Source organism: Taudactylus pleione, unplaced genomic scaffold, assembly GCF_031769625.1.
Source record: "Taudactylus pleione unplaced genomic scaffold, aTauple2 ptg000065l, whole genome shotgun sequence".
Classification (NCBI taxonomy): domain Eukaryota; kingdom Metazoa; phylum Chordata; class Amphibia; order Anura; family Myobatrachidae; genus Taudactylus; species Taudactylus pleione.
Window position 1 is genome coordinate 5,385,119 of NW_028284467.1, and position 13,326 is coordinate 5,398,444.

The following is a 13,326-nucleotide window of genomic DNA, read 5'->3' on the forward strand; positions in this document are numbered from 1 at the left end:
TTTTATTGCACAACCATTAGAGGCAATCACTGATTTATGTAGCTCACAATGAGACTTTTGCACCTTTAAAGTAACAGGGAGTTTGGTCCACTTCCTGAGCAAAATGCTCCAGCTGGTGGAAGTTTGATGGGTGCCTTCTCCAGACTGCATGTTTAAGCTCCTTTCCATCGAGGCTCAATAGGATTCAGATCAGGGCTCATAAAAGGCCACTTCAGAATAATCCAATGTTTTGTTCTTATGCATTCTTTGGTGCTTTTAGCTATGTGTATTGGATCATTATCCTGTTGGATGACCTTATAACCTGTGACTGAGATAGGGCTATCTGACACTGGGCAGTATGTTTCACTCCAGAATACCTTGAAAGTCTTGAGATTTCATTTTGTCCTGTAGAGATTCAAGGCAACCTGTGCCACATGTAGCGAAGCAGCCCCAAAACATAACCGAACCTCCTCCATGTATCAAAGTAGGTATGGTGTTCTTTCCTTTGAAAGCTTAATTTTTTCATCTGAGAACATAGAGCTGATGTGACTTGCCAAATAGTTCCAGTTTTGACTCATATATCCAAAAGACATTCTCCCAAATGCATTGAGGTCTCACAATTCCCAGTCTGACTTTTTTATGTTGTTTTTTTTTCAAAAGTAGAGTCCCCCTGGGTCTTCTTCCATGGAGTCCACTGTCGCTCATAAATCATTGGAGGGTGCGATCAGACACAGTACCTTGGCTTTGGCTACAGTCCCATAAACTTCTTTATATTATTTGCATCTGTAGTCACAGGAATATCAAGCTGCTTGTAGATGGTCCTATAGGCTTTACCTTTAACATGCTTTCTATCTGATCACTTCAGACAACTCTCTCCTTTGCTTTCTCTGGTCTATGTTCAGTGTGGTGCAAATGATGATACCAAATAGCAAAGTGACATATTTTTTCCATTTAAATAGACTGAATGACTGACTAAAAGATTGAAGACATGTGTGATGCTAATTCAAGAAAGCAAATAGTTTGAAATATCATATATATGTATATTTATAAAGCATGAAAAAATAGGCACTCACCACAAAAAAAGAAAATCAACTCCAGGTGCCCCCAAAAAAGGGGAATATAATCCAAGGAATAGACAGCACTCTAGGTGACTGCAAAAAAACATGTTAGTTTATTTACAGTAGGGGTGAGCGGGTTCGGATTTCTGAAATCCGAACCCCCCCGAGCCCCCCCGATCCGAGTCCGATCCGAGTCAGGCTCGACTTTTCCCGCCTGACTCGGATCTGACATCGAGGCAAAACGTCATCATCCCGCCTTCCGAGTCTCGCGGGTTTTGGATCCTATATAAGGTACCCGCGTCGGCGCCATTTTCTCACTCGGCTGTGGACAGTGAAGAGGGAGGGTGGGAGTTAGTGCTGTGTAGTGTAGTGTAGTGTAGTGCTGCTGTTGTCCACTACTTCAAAGTCCATAGGGGCTGGCTGTGTTGTGCTGTGCTGCTGTTGTTAATAGGGGCTGTGTCCACTACTTCAAAGTCCATAGGGGCTGGCTGGACTGTGTTGTGCAGTCAGTTCTCCATAGGGGCTGTGTCCACTCCAAAGTCCTGTGCAGTGTCCCAGTCCTAAAGGGGTGCTGTAGTGTTGTCCAGGGGGTGCTCTGTCCATCAGGGGTGCTCCCCCCAAGTGCTAAAAAAATAATATATTTTCTGTGTTTGTGAATTGTGTGCGCAGTAGCCGCACGTGCATCAACAAAGTAGTGCCAAGCGTGCGCCTGTGTCATAAGTAAAGGGCCGGCTGGCTTGACCGTTAAAGGGTGCTGTAACCCCCGAAAGTACACTCCAGTCCAAACCAAAAAAAAATTATTTTCTGTGTTTGTGAATTGTGTGCGCAGTAGCCGCACGTGCATCAACAAAGTAGTGCCAAGCGTGCGCCTGTGTCATAAGTAAAGGGCCGGCTGGCTTGACCGTTAAGGGTGCTGTAACCCCCGAAAGTACACTCCAGTCCAAACCAAAAAAAAAATTATTTTCTGTGTTTGTGAATTGTGTGCGCAGTAGCCGCACGTGCATCAACAAAGTAGTGCCAAGCGTGCGCCTGTGTCATAAGTAAAGGGCCGGCTGGCTTGATCGTTAAGGGTGCTGTAACCCCCGAAAGTACACTCCAGTCCAAACCAAAAAAAAAATTATTTTCTGTGTTTGTGAATTGTGTGCGCAGTAGCCGCACGTGCATCAACAAAGTAGTGCCAAACGTGCGCCTGTGTCATAAGTAAAGGGCCGGCTGGCTTGACCGTTAAGGGTGCTGTAACCCCCGAAAGTACACTCCAGTCCAAACCTAAAAAAAAATTATTTTCTGTGTTTGTGAATTGTGTGCGCAGTAGCCGCACGTGCATCAACAAAGTAGTGCCAAGCGTGCGCCTGTGTCATAAGTAAAGGGCCGGCTGGCTTGACCGTTAAGGGTGCTGTAACCCCCGAAAGTACACTCCAGTCCAAACCTAAAAAAAAATTATTTTCTGTGTTTGTGAATTGTGTGCGCAGTAGCCGCACGTGCATCAACAAAGTAGTGCCAAGCGTGCGCCTGTGTCATAAGTAAAGGGCCGGCTGGCTTGACCGTTAAAGGGTGCTGTAACCCCCGAAAGTACACTCCAGTCCAAACCAAAAAAAAATTATTTTCTGTGTTTGTGAATTGTGTGCGCAGTAGCCGCACGTGCATCAACAAAGTAGTGCCAAGCGTGCGCCTGTGTCATAAGTAAAGGGCCGGCTGGCTTGACCGTTAAAGGGTGCTGTAACCCCCGAAAGTACACTCCAGTCCAAACCAAAAAAAAATTATTTTCTGTGTTTGTGAATTGTGTGCGCAGTAGCCGCACGTGCATCAACAAAGTAGTGCCAAGCGTGCGCCTGTGTCATAAGTAAAGGGCCGGCTGGCTTGACCGTTAAGGGTGCTGTAACCCCCGAAAGTACACTCCAGTCCAAACCTAAAAAAAAATTATTTTCTGTGTTTGTGAATTGTGTGCGCAGTAGCCGCACGTGCATCAACAAAGTAGTGCCAAGCGTGCGCCTGTGTCATAAGTAAAGGGCCGGCTGGCTTGACCGTTAAAGGGTGCTGTAACCCCCGAAAGTACACTCCAGTCCAAACCAAAAAAAAATTATTTTCTGTGTTTGTGAATTGTGTGCGCAGTAGCCGCACGTGCATCAACAAAGTAGTGCCAAGCGTGCGCCTGTGTCATAAGTAAAGGGCCGGCTGGCTTGACCGTTAAAGGGTGCTGTAACCCCCGAAAGTACACTCCAGTCCAAACCAAAAAAAAATTATTTTCTGTGTTTGTGAATTGTGTGCGCAGTAGCCGCACGTGCATCAACAAAGTAGTGCCAAGCGTGCGCCTGTGTCATAAGTAAAGGGCCGGCTGGCTTGACCGTTAAAGGGTGCTGTAACCCCCAAAGTACACTCCAGTCCAAACCAAAAAAAAATTATTTTCTGTGTTTGTGAATTGTGTGCGCAGTAGCCGCACGTGCATCAACAAAGTAGTGCCAAGAGTGCGCCTGTGTCATAAGTAAAGGGCCGGCTGGCTTGACCGTTAAAGGGTGCTGTAACCCACAAAGTACACTCCAGTCCAAACCAAAAAAAAAATTATTTTCTGTGTTTAGCCGCACGTATATATCAAATCGATATAACATAAATGGAGGACCAAACTTTCTCCGATAAAAATAAAATAGAGAAAGATCAAGAACCACTTCCTCCTAGTGCTGAAGCTGCTGCCACTAGTCATGACATAGACGATAACATGCCATCAACGTCGTCTGCCAAGGCCGATGCCCAATGTCATAGTAGAGGGCACATACAATCCCAAATGGCAAAGTTCAGGAAAATGACCTTGAAAAAGACATTTAAATCAGCTGAAGAGAAACGTAAACTTGCCAATATGCCATTTACGACACGGAGTGGCAAGGAACGGCTAAGGTCGATCCCTAGTATGTTCATGACTAGTGGTTCAGCTTCACATGACGATGGAAGCACTCCTCCCACTAAAAAAATCAAAAGAGTTAAGCTGGCAAAAGCACAGCGAAGAACTGTGCTTTCTAAGAAGATATCACAAATCCCCAAGGAGAGTCCAAGTGTGGTGGTGGTTGCGATGCCTGACCTTCCCAGCACTGGATGGGAAGAGGTGGCTCTTTCCACCATTTGCACGCCCCCTGCAAGTGCTGAAAGGAGCACCCACAGTCCACTTGCTGATATGCAAATTGAAGATGTCACTGTTGAAGTACAACAGGATGAGGATACTGGTGTAGCTGGCGCTGAGGAGGAAGTTGGCGAGGAGGATTCTGATGGTGATGTGGTTTGTTTAAATCAGGCTCCGGGGGAGACAGTTGTTGTCCGTGGGATGAAAAAGCCCATCACGGTCATGCCTGGGCAGAAGACCAAACATTCCACCTCTTTGGTCTGGCAATATTTCTATCCAAATCCGGACAACAACTGTCTTGCCATATGTACCATATGTAAAGGTGAAATAAGTAGGGGTAGGGACGTCAACCACCTAGGAACATCCTCCCTTATACGGCACCTGCAGCGCGTTCATAAAAAGTTACTGTCAAGTTCAGAAACTTTGGCTCAGACCGTAAGCAGTCCAGGGACACCTAAATCCCGTTGTCCTGTTGTATCCAAGCGCCTGCAAACCACACCGTCAACTCCCTCCTCGTCAATTTCCTCCTTAGTCAGGATCGGAAGTAGTCCTGCAGGCCATATCACTGGCATGACTGACTCTCCTATCCGGGATTCCTCCGGAGGATCCTGCATTGCTACGCCTACTGCTGCCGCTGCTGCTGTTGCTGCTGCTGCTGGGAGTTGTTCATCATCCCAGAGAGGAAGTAGGAACACCACTACTTTTACTAAACAATTGACCCTCCAACAGTCCTTAGCGAGGAGGATGAAGTACGACAGCAGTCATCCTGAAGCAAAACGTATAACTGAGGCCTTGACTGCTATGTTGGTGTTAGACGTGCGTCCGGTATCCGCCATTAGTGCAGTGGGATTTAGACAATTGATGGAGGTAGTGTGTCCCCGGTTCCAAATCCCGTCTAGATTCCACTTCACTAGGCAGGCGATACCGAGACTGTACAGAAACGTCAGAAAAAGTGTCCTCAGTGTCCTGAAAAATGCCGTTGTACACAATGTCCACTTACCCACGGACATGTGGACAAGTGGAACAGGGCAGACTAAGGACTATATGACTGTGACAGCCCACTGGGTAGATGTATCACCTTACGCAGCAACAGCAGCAGCGTCACCAGTAGCAGCATCTCAGAAACGCCAGCTCGTTACAAGGCAGGCTACGCTGTGTATCACCGGTTTCAGTAAGAGGCACACCGCCGACAACCTCTTAGAGAAACTGAGGGAAATCATCACCCAGTGGCTTACCCCACTTAGACTCTCCTGGGGATTTGTGATATCTGACAACGCCACCAATATTGTGCGGGCATTACATCTGGGCAAATTCCAGCACGTCCCATGTTTTGCTCACACAATAAACTTGGTGGTGCAGAATTTTCTGAAAAGCGACAGGGGCGTGCAGGAGACGCTTTGGGTGGCCCGAAAAATTTCTGGCCACTTTCGCCATTCAGCGACTGCGTGCCGAAGACTGGAGCGCCAGCAAACACTCTTGAACCTGCCCCGCCATCACCTGAAGCAAGAGGTTGTGACGCGGTGGAACTCAACCCTCTATATGCTTCAGAGGATGGAGGAGCAGCAAAAGGCCATACAAGCCTATACATCCACCTATGACATAGGCAAAGGAGGGGGTATGCACCTGACTCAAGCGCAGTGGAGAATGATTTCCGTGTTGTGCAAGGTTCTTCAACCCTTCGAACTTGCCACACGTGAAGTCAGTTCAGACACTGCCAGCTTGAGTCAGGTCATTCCCCTCATCAGGCTTTTGCAGAAGCAGCTGGAGAAAGTGAAGGAGGAGCTAAGACGGAGCGATTCCGCTCGGCATGTGGGACTTGTGGATGAAGCCCTTCATTCGCTTTGCCAGGATTCCAGGGTGGTCACTCTGTTGAAATCAGACCACTACATTTTGGCCACCGTGCTCGATCCTAGGTTTAAAGCCTATGTGGTGTCTCTCTTTCCGGCCGACACAAGCCTGCAGAGGTGCAAAGACCTGCTGGTGAACACACTGTCAGCTGAAGCGGAACGTGACACGTCAACGGCTCCTTCTTCATTTTCTCCCGCAACTGGGGCTGCCAGGAAAAAACTTAGGTATCCTAAGCAACCCGCTGGCGGTGATGCAGGGCAGGCAGGACCAAGTTTGGACATCTGGTCCGGACTGAAGGACCTGGCAACAATTTCTGACATGTCTACTGTCACTGCATATGATACTGTCACCATTGACAGAATGGTGGAGGATTACATCGGTGACAGCATCCAAGTAGGCATGTCAGACAGTCCATACCTGTACTGGCAGGAAAAAGAGGCAATTTGGAGGCCCCTGTACAAACTGGCTCTATTTTACCTGAGTTGCCCCCCCTCCAGTGTGTACTCCGAAAGAGTGTTTAGTGCAGCCGGGAACCTTGTCAGCGAAAGGCGTAGGAGGTTGCTTCCACAGAATGTGGAGAAGATGATGTTCATCAAAATGAATTATCAGCTCTTCCAGGGAGACTAGCCTCCAGAACGTACAGAGGGACCTGTGGTGGTGGATTCAAGTGGGGACGAGTTAATACTTTGTGAGGATGAGGATGTACACACTGAAGAGGGTGAGGAATCGGTGGATGAGGAGGATGAGGATGACATCTTGCCTCCGTAGAGCCAGTTTGTGCAGGGACACATTAATTGCCAGCTTGTTTTGTGGGGGCCCATACGAACCAATCATTTCAGCCACAGTTGTGTGGCAGACCCTGGCGCTGAAATGATTGATTTGTTAAAGTGTGCATGTCCTGTTTATACAACATAAGGGTGGGTGGGAGGGCCCAAGGACAATTCCATCTTGCACCTCTTTTTTTCTTTGCATTATGTACAGTTTGGGGCCTAGTTTTTCTAACTGCCATCCTGTCTGCCACTGCAGTGTCACTCCTAGATGGGTCACGTGTTTGTGCCGCCCACTCGTGTCGCTTAGCATAGTCATCCAGCTACCTCGGTGCAACCTTTTGGACATAAAAACACTATTGTGAGGTGTGAGGTGTTCAGAATAGACTGGAAATGAGTGGAAATTAAGGTTATTGAGGTTAATAATAGCATAGGAGCAGAAAAACCTACAAATTCTGTGATTTTAGCTGTTTTTATGCTTTTTTTCAAAAAAATACAGATCCAAAACACAAAACCCAGAACCCAAAACATGGAAGGGTGGTTTTGGCAAAACCAATCCAGATCCAAAACACGAAGAAAGATCCAGATCCAAAACCAAAACACAAAACACGAAAAGTGGCCGGTGCACACCCCTAATTTACAGTAGTTGCAGAAGGGACATTTCCTTTCTCAAGCTATACATACCTATCTAAAGGATCACACTAGATTCAAAACATTGCTTCTACAACTAAATCTATACTAATATAATAAGAACGTTGTGTCTGTTTATCTGTTCCAAGTTGGTGTAAAAACTGCTGAATTGATTTTCAGAAAAACTGCGTCATTTTGTAGTGGAAACTCCTAGAAATAACCTGCACTTTGCTTCATCTCGATCTGTCAAGTTAAAGCTGAGTAATAAGAAAACAAAATTAATGACTTCAACAATGCAAGAGATAGGTGTGGCACCATCAGTGGCGTAACTAGGGTATTTGAAAAGGGAACCCCCCCCCCTCCCCGATATGTGTGCGTGCCAAAAAAAAACATTCCTATCCATATGCACCTTAACCCCAGTAGTGCCCCTTATACAGTACCCCCAGTATGCAGTTGTGGTCCCTCTTATGCAGGCCCATAGTGGTGCCCCTTATACAGTATCCCCAGTAGTGGACCTCCTTATACAGCCCCCAATTAGTTCACCTTATTCAGTGCCCCCAGTAGTGGTCCCCAAAAATGCAGTGCCCCATGTAGTGTTCCCCCTTATGCAGTGCCCCAGTAGCAGTCCCCGCAATGCAGTGCGCCCACTAGTGGTATCCCCTTATGCAGTGCCCTTTATATAGTGCCCCCAGTAGTAGTCCCCCCCATGCAGTGCCCTTTATATAGTGCCCCCAGCAGTAGTCCCCCCCATGCAGTTTTCCCAGTAGTGATCCCCGTTATGCAGGCACCCAGTAGTGATCCCCCCCTATCTAGTGCCCCCTGTAGTGGTCCCCCCAGTGCAGTGCCCCTAGCAGTAAGCCCCTTACATAGTAGTCTCCCCCCTTGCAGTGCCCCCAGTAGTGGTCCCCCTGATGCAGGCCCCCAGTAGTGATCCCCCCTATCTAGTGCCCCCTGTAGTGGTCCTTCCTATTATTGGCCCCACTAGTGGTCCCCCCAGTGCAGTGCCCCTAGTAGTAGGCCACTTTTATAATGCCCCCAGTAGTAGTTCCGCCCCAAGTAGTAGTCCCCAATAGAGGTTCTCCCTCCCGATTAAGTGCCCCCAATAGTAGCCACCCCCAGTAGAGGTCCCCCCAGTAGTAGCCACCCCCTCCCCCATTGTGCCCCCAGTAGTGCAGACAGGTTTAAAAAAAAAAATATACAAATATACTTACCTGAATCCATGCTGCTGCTCCGGACCGCGCGCTCAGCATTATGGGAGAGACGTCATGATATGACGTCTGTCCCATTACCCACTGCAGGAGCCGGACGGAAGCCCGGCTCTTGCAGTGGGTGCTGCAGCAGTCAGTGAGAGTCTATCTGACTCTCATTGGCTGCAGTTTAACACACTCCTGGCGCTATTGGGCAAGCGCTCGGAGGGAGGGAACAGGCTCAGCTGTGCAGCACAGGACCGGCGCTGGAAGCCTAGCGCCGGTCCTGTGTAAATGTGTAGTGCTGACCGCACTCACTGCGGTCGGTGCTATACTGGCTAACTAGGGTTACATGGCCGGCGGCACCCCCCCCATGCCACCGGTCCTACGGCACCCAGGGCACGCACCATGCTCGCCCTGCCCTAGTTACACCACTTTGGCACCATGCATGCTGCCGGTAAGGGCTGGGGGAGAGGCTGCATAGCAGTCTGTGCATAGGGCAGACAGTGACATTAGTGTGAGTGGTGGGTGAATAGGATAGGGTACGTAGCAGTCTGTGCACAGGGCACACAGTGACATTGGTGTGAGTGGTGGGTGAATAGGAGAGGTAACATAGCAGTCTGTGCACAGGGCACACAGTGACATTGGTGTGAGTGGTGGGTTAATAGGATAGGTTACATAGCAGTCTGTGCACATGGCACACAGTGACATTGGTGTGAGTGGTGGGTGAATAGGAGGTTACATAGCAGTCTGTGCACAGGGCACACAGTGACATTGGTGTGAGTGTTGGGTGAATAGGAGGTTACATAGCAGTCTGTGCACAGGGCACACAGTGACATTAGTGTGAGTGGTGGGTGAATAGGATAGGTTACATAGCAGTCTGTTCACAGGGCACACAGTGACATTAATGTGAGTGGTGGGTGAATAGGAGAGGCTACATAGCAGTCTGTGCACAGGGCACACAGTGACATTGGTGTGAGTGTTGGGTGAATAGGAGGTTACATAGCAGTCTGTGCACAGGGCACAAAGTGACATTAGTGTGAGTGGTGGGTGAATAGTAGAGGCTACATAGCAGTCTGTGCACAGGGCACACAGTGACATTAGTGTGAGTGGTGGGTGAATAGGAGGTTACATAGCAGCCTGTGCACAGGGCACACAGTGACATTAGTGTGAGTGGTGGGTGAATAGGATAGGTTACATAGCAGTCTGTGCACAGGGCACACAGTGACATTAGTGTGAGCGGTGGGTGAATAGTAGAGGCTACATAGCAGTCTGTGCACAGGGCACACAGTGACATTGGTGTGAGTGTTGGGTGAATAGGAGGTTACATAGCAGTCTGTGCACAGGGCACACAGTGACATTAGTGTGAGTGGTGGGTGAATAGGATAGGTTACATAGCAGTCTGTGCACAGGGCACACAGTGATATTAATGTGAGTGGTGGGTGAATAGGAGAGGCTACATAGCAGTCTGTGCACAGGGCACACAGTGACATTGGTGTGAGTGTTGGGTAAATAGGAGGTTACATAGCAGTCTGTGCACAGGGCACACAGTGACATTAGTGTGAGTGGTGGGTGAATAGGATAGGTTACATAGCAGTCTGTGCACAGGGCACACAGTGACATTAATGTGAGTGGTGGGTGAATAGGAGAGGCTACATAGCAGTCTGTGCACAGGGCACACAGTGACATTGGTGTGTGTTGGATGAATAGGAGGTTACATAGCAGTCTGTGCACAGGGCACACAGTGACATTAGTGTGAGTGGTGGGTGAATAGGATAGGTTACATAGCAGTCTGTGCACAGGGCACACAGTGACATTAGTGTCAGTGTTGGGTGAATAGGAGGTTACATAGCAGTCTGTGCACAGGGCACACAGTGACATTAGTGTGAGTGGTGGGTGAATAGGATAGGTTACATAGCAGTCTGTTCACAGGGCACACAGTGACATTAATGTGAGTGGTGGGTGAATAGGAGAGGCTACATAGCAGTCTGTGCACAGGGCACACAGTGACATTGGTGTGAGTGTTGGGTGAATAGGAGGTTACATAGCAGTCTGTGCACAGGGCACAAAGTGACATTAGTGTGAGTGGTGGGTGAATAGTAGAGGCTACATAGCAGTCTGTGCACAGGGCACACAGTGACATTAGTGTGAGTGGTGGGTGAATAGGAGGTTACATAGCAGCCTGTGCACAGGGCACACAGTGACATTAGTGTGAGTGGTGGGTGAATAGGATAGGTTACATAGCAGTCTGTGCACAGGGCACACAGTGACATTAGTGTGAGCGGTGGGTGAATAGTAGAGGCTACATAGCAGTCTGTGCACAGGGCACACAGTGACATTGGTGTGAGTGTTGGGTGAATAGGAGGTTACATAGCAGTCTGTGCACAGGGCACACAGTGACATTAGTGTGAGTGGTGGGTGAATAGGATAGGTTACATAGCAGTCTGTGCACAGGGCACACAGTGATATTAATGTGAGTGGTGGGTGAATAGGAGAGGCTACATAGCAGTCTGTGCACAGGGCACACAGTGACATTGGTGTGAGTGTTGGGTAAATAGGAGGTTACATAGCAGTCTGTGCACAGGGCACACAGTGACATTAGTGTGAGTGGTGGGTGAATAGGATAGGTTACATAGCAGTCTGTGCACAGGGCACACAGTGACATTAATGTGAGTGGTGGGTGAATAGGAGAGGCTACATAGCAGTCTGTGCACAGGGCACACAGTGACATTGGTGTGTGTTGGATGAATAGGAGGTTACATAGCAGTCTGTGCACAGGGCACACAGTGACATTAGTGTGAGTGGTGGGTGAATAGGATAGGTTACATAGCAGTCTGTGCACAGGGCACACAGTGACATTAGTGTCAGTGGTGGGTGAATAGTAGAGGCTACATAGCAGTCTGTGCACAGGGCACACAGTGACATTAGTTTGAGTGGTGGGTGAAGGCATTGCTGCCACCAGTCTGCTGATCATGTAGGCCACTCCCATGACCCCTATGCAAAGCAATACAACTAGAACACATCAAATAAAAAAGTTGTCAGAAACAAATTTCATTGTGGGAGAAGCTGTGGGCAACAGCTAGTAAACTGCTGTAATATGTTTATTGCAATCTACTGGAGTATTCCTTGGATGATTATATACTAGCTGGGATAGCCAGCGTTGCCCGGGTTGAAGAATGGACCTTGAAGTCCACCTGCAGCCGAAATTTTAAATTGTCCTAGCCTATAACCCCACTCCATTGATCCTGAAAAATACCCCACTGTTTGCTAATATGGTTTTAGCCCTGGAAAGGACCTATCTAGGTCTCCTCACATCTTGTCTCTCTTTTACATCTAGCATCTGAGGAGCTGAAGCCCAGACTGGATCATTTTTTGGTGGCATGGCTATTTGAAACTTAGGGGTATATTTACTAAACTGCAGGTTTTTAGAAGTGGAGATGATGCCCATAGCAACCATTCAGATTCTAGCTATTATCTTCTAGAAGGTGCTAGATAAAGTTAAGAAGAATCTGATTGGTTGCTATGGGCAACATCTCGACTTCTAAAAACCTGCACTTTAGTAAATATACCCCTAGTCTTTCGTTGTGCTTTAACAGTGAATGGTCCAGAAAAGGACAACACTTTTGAAGGCTGAGAATAGCAATGAAAATAACTAAACTTAGTGTGAATGTAGTATACTAAAGGGAGAAAGCTTTGACATGGAACACAGAAGTCATTCACACCTGGATAACAATGTAATTAAGGAGTAAATGACAGTGCAGGCAGGCTGTTTGGAATGGGGTATATCAGGAGCAGAGTGACTTGCAGGACAGAAATCAGTATATCTTCCCAAATCACTGCTGATTCAGAAAACAGTGCAATAGAAATGAGGGCAGACCAGTAATCATTGTCGAGCATAAATCTCTGCAGACCAACGTTGGAGACCACGGCATATGAAAATGTACTTGGAGGAAATTAGTAACTGTCAGTGCAGGTGCAGTGTGATAGTTGATCATCCGACTCACTGCTCTTCCGTTGGAGCTCTGCCTGCCCCCCACTGGTACATATCAGCCCGTGCCTTCAGATCAGTGCAGTTTTATGCACTAGAGACAGTTTTATGCACTAGAGGCACCTCAGTGAACTTGCTTAAACAAAATTTTCAAATCAGAGTCTCTATGGTCTACTTTGTTGGCACCATTTAGACATCCATGACTCTGACGAACTTCAAACATAACCAAAAACCTAATCCTGGTCAAGCTACACCACCATGCCAAATTTGGTGGAGCTAGGTACGAAACTCTGGCCGTTCATAAAGGACAGACACACACACACATATATAGTTATTTATTTATATACTAATGGACACAACCAATCAATATTTTAATTACTTTAATGTGCAGCTTTATTGAGATGTATCAAGCAGTGTAAAGTGTGGAGAATTAGGACCAGTGGAGAAGTTGCTCATAGCAACTAATCAGCTTTGAGTTAGCATTCATCAAGTACGTTCCAAAAATGATAAGTAGAAGCTAATTGGTTGCTATGGGCAACTTCTCCATTGGTCTACTTCTCTACTCTTTTCATTGCTTGATACATCTTACCCTAAGCTTCCTAAAGTCATATCCCACATAGCAGATATTTACTTCAATAAAGCAGTGAATTGCTAGACAGAAGGGTCTTCCAGGTGCAACTACTGTAGTACCAGATGAGAAAGGCACCCAGAGTAACAAAAACCGGGGATGCCCATCAGGCCACACCCCCTCCCTGAGACCACG

General features: G+C 47.6%; 1 protein-coding gene across 1 annotated transcript in view; it reads left to right on the forward strand.

Moving 5' to 3' along the window:
- Window positions 1–13,326, forward strand: part of ARHGEF25 (Rho guanine nucleotide exchange factor 25) — a 383,409-nt gene that overhangs the window by 138,116 nt on the left and 231,967 nt on the right. The gene's annotated exons all lie outside the window — the stretch shown is intronic.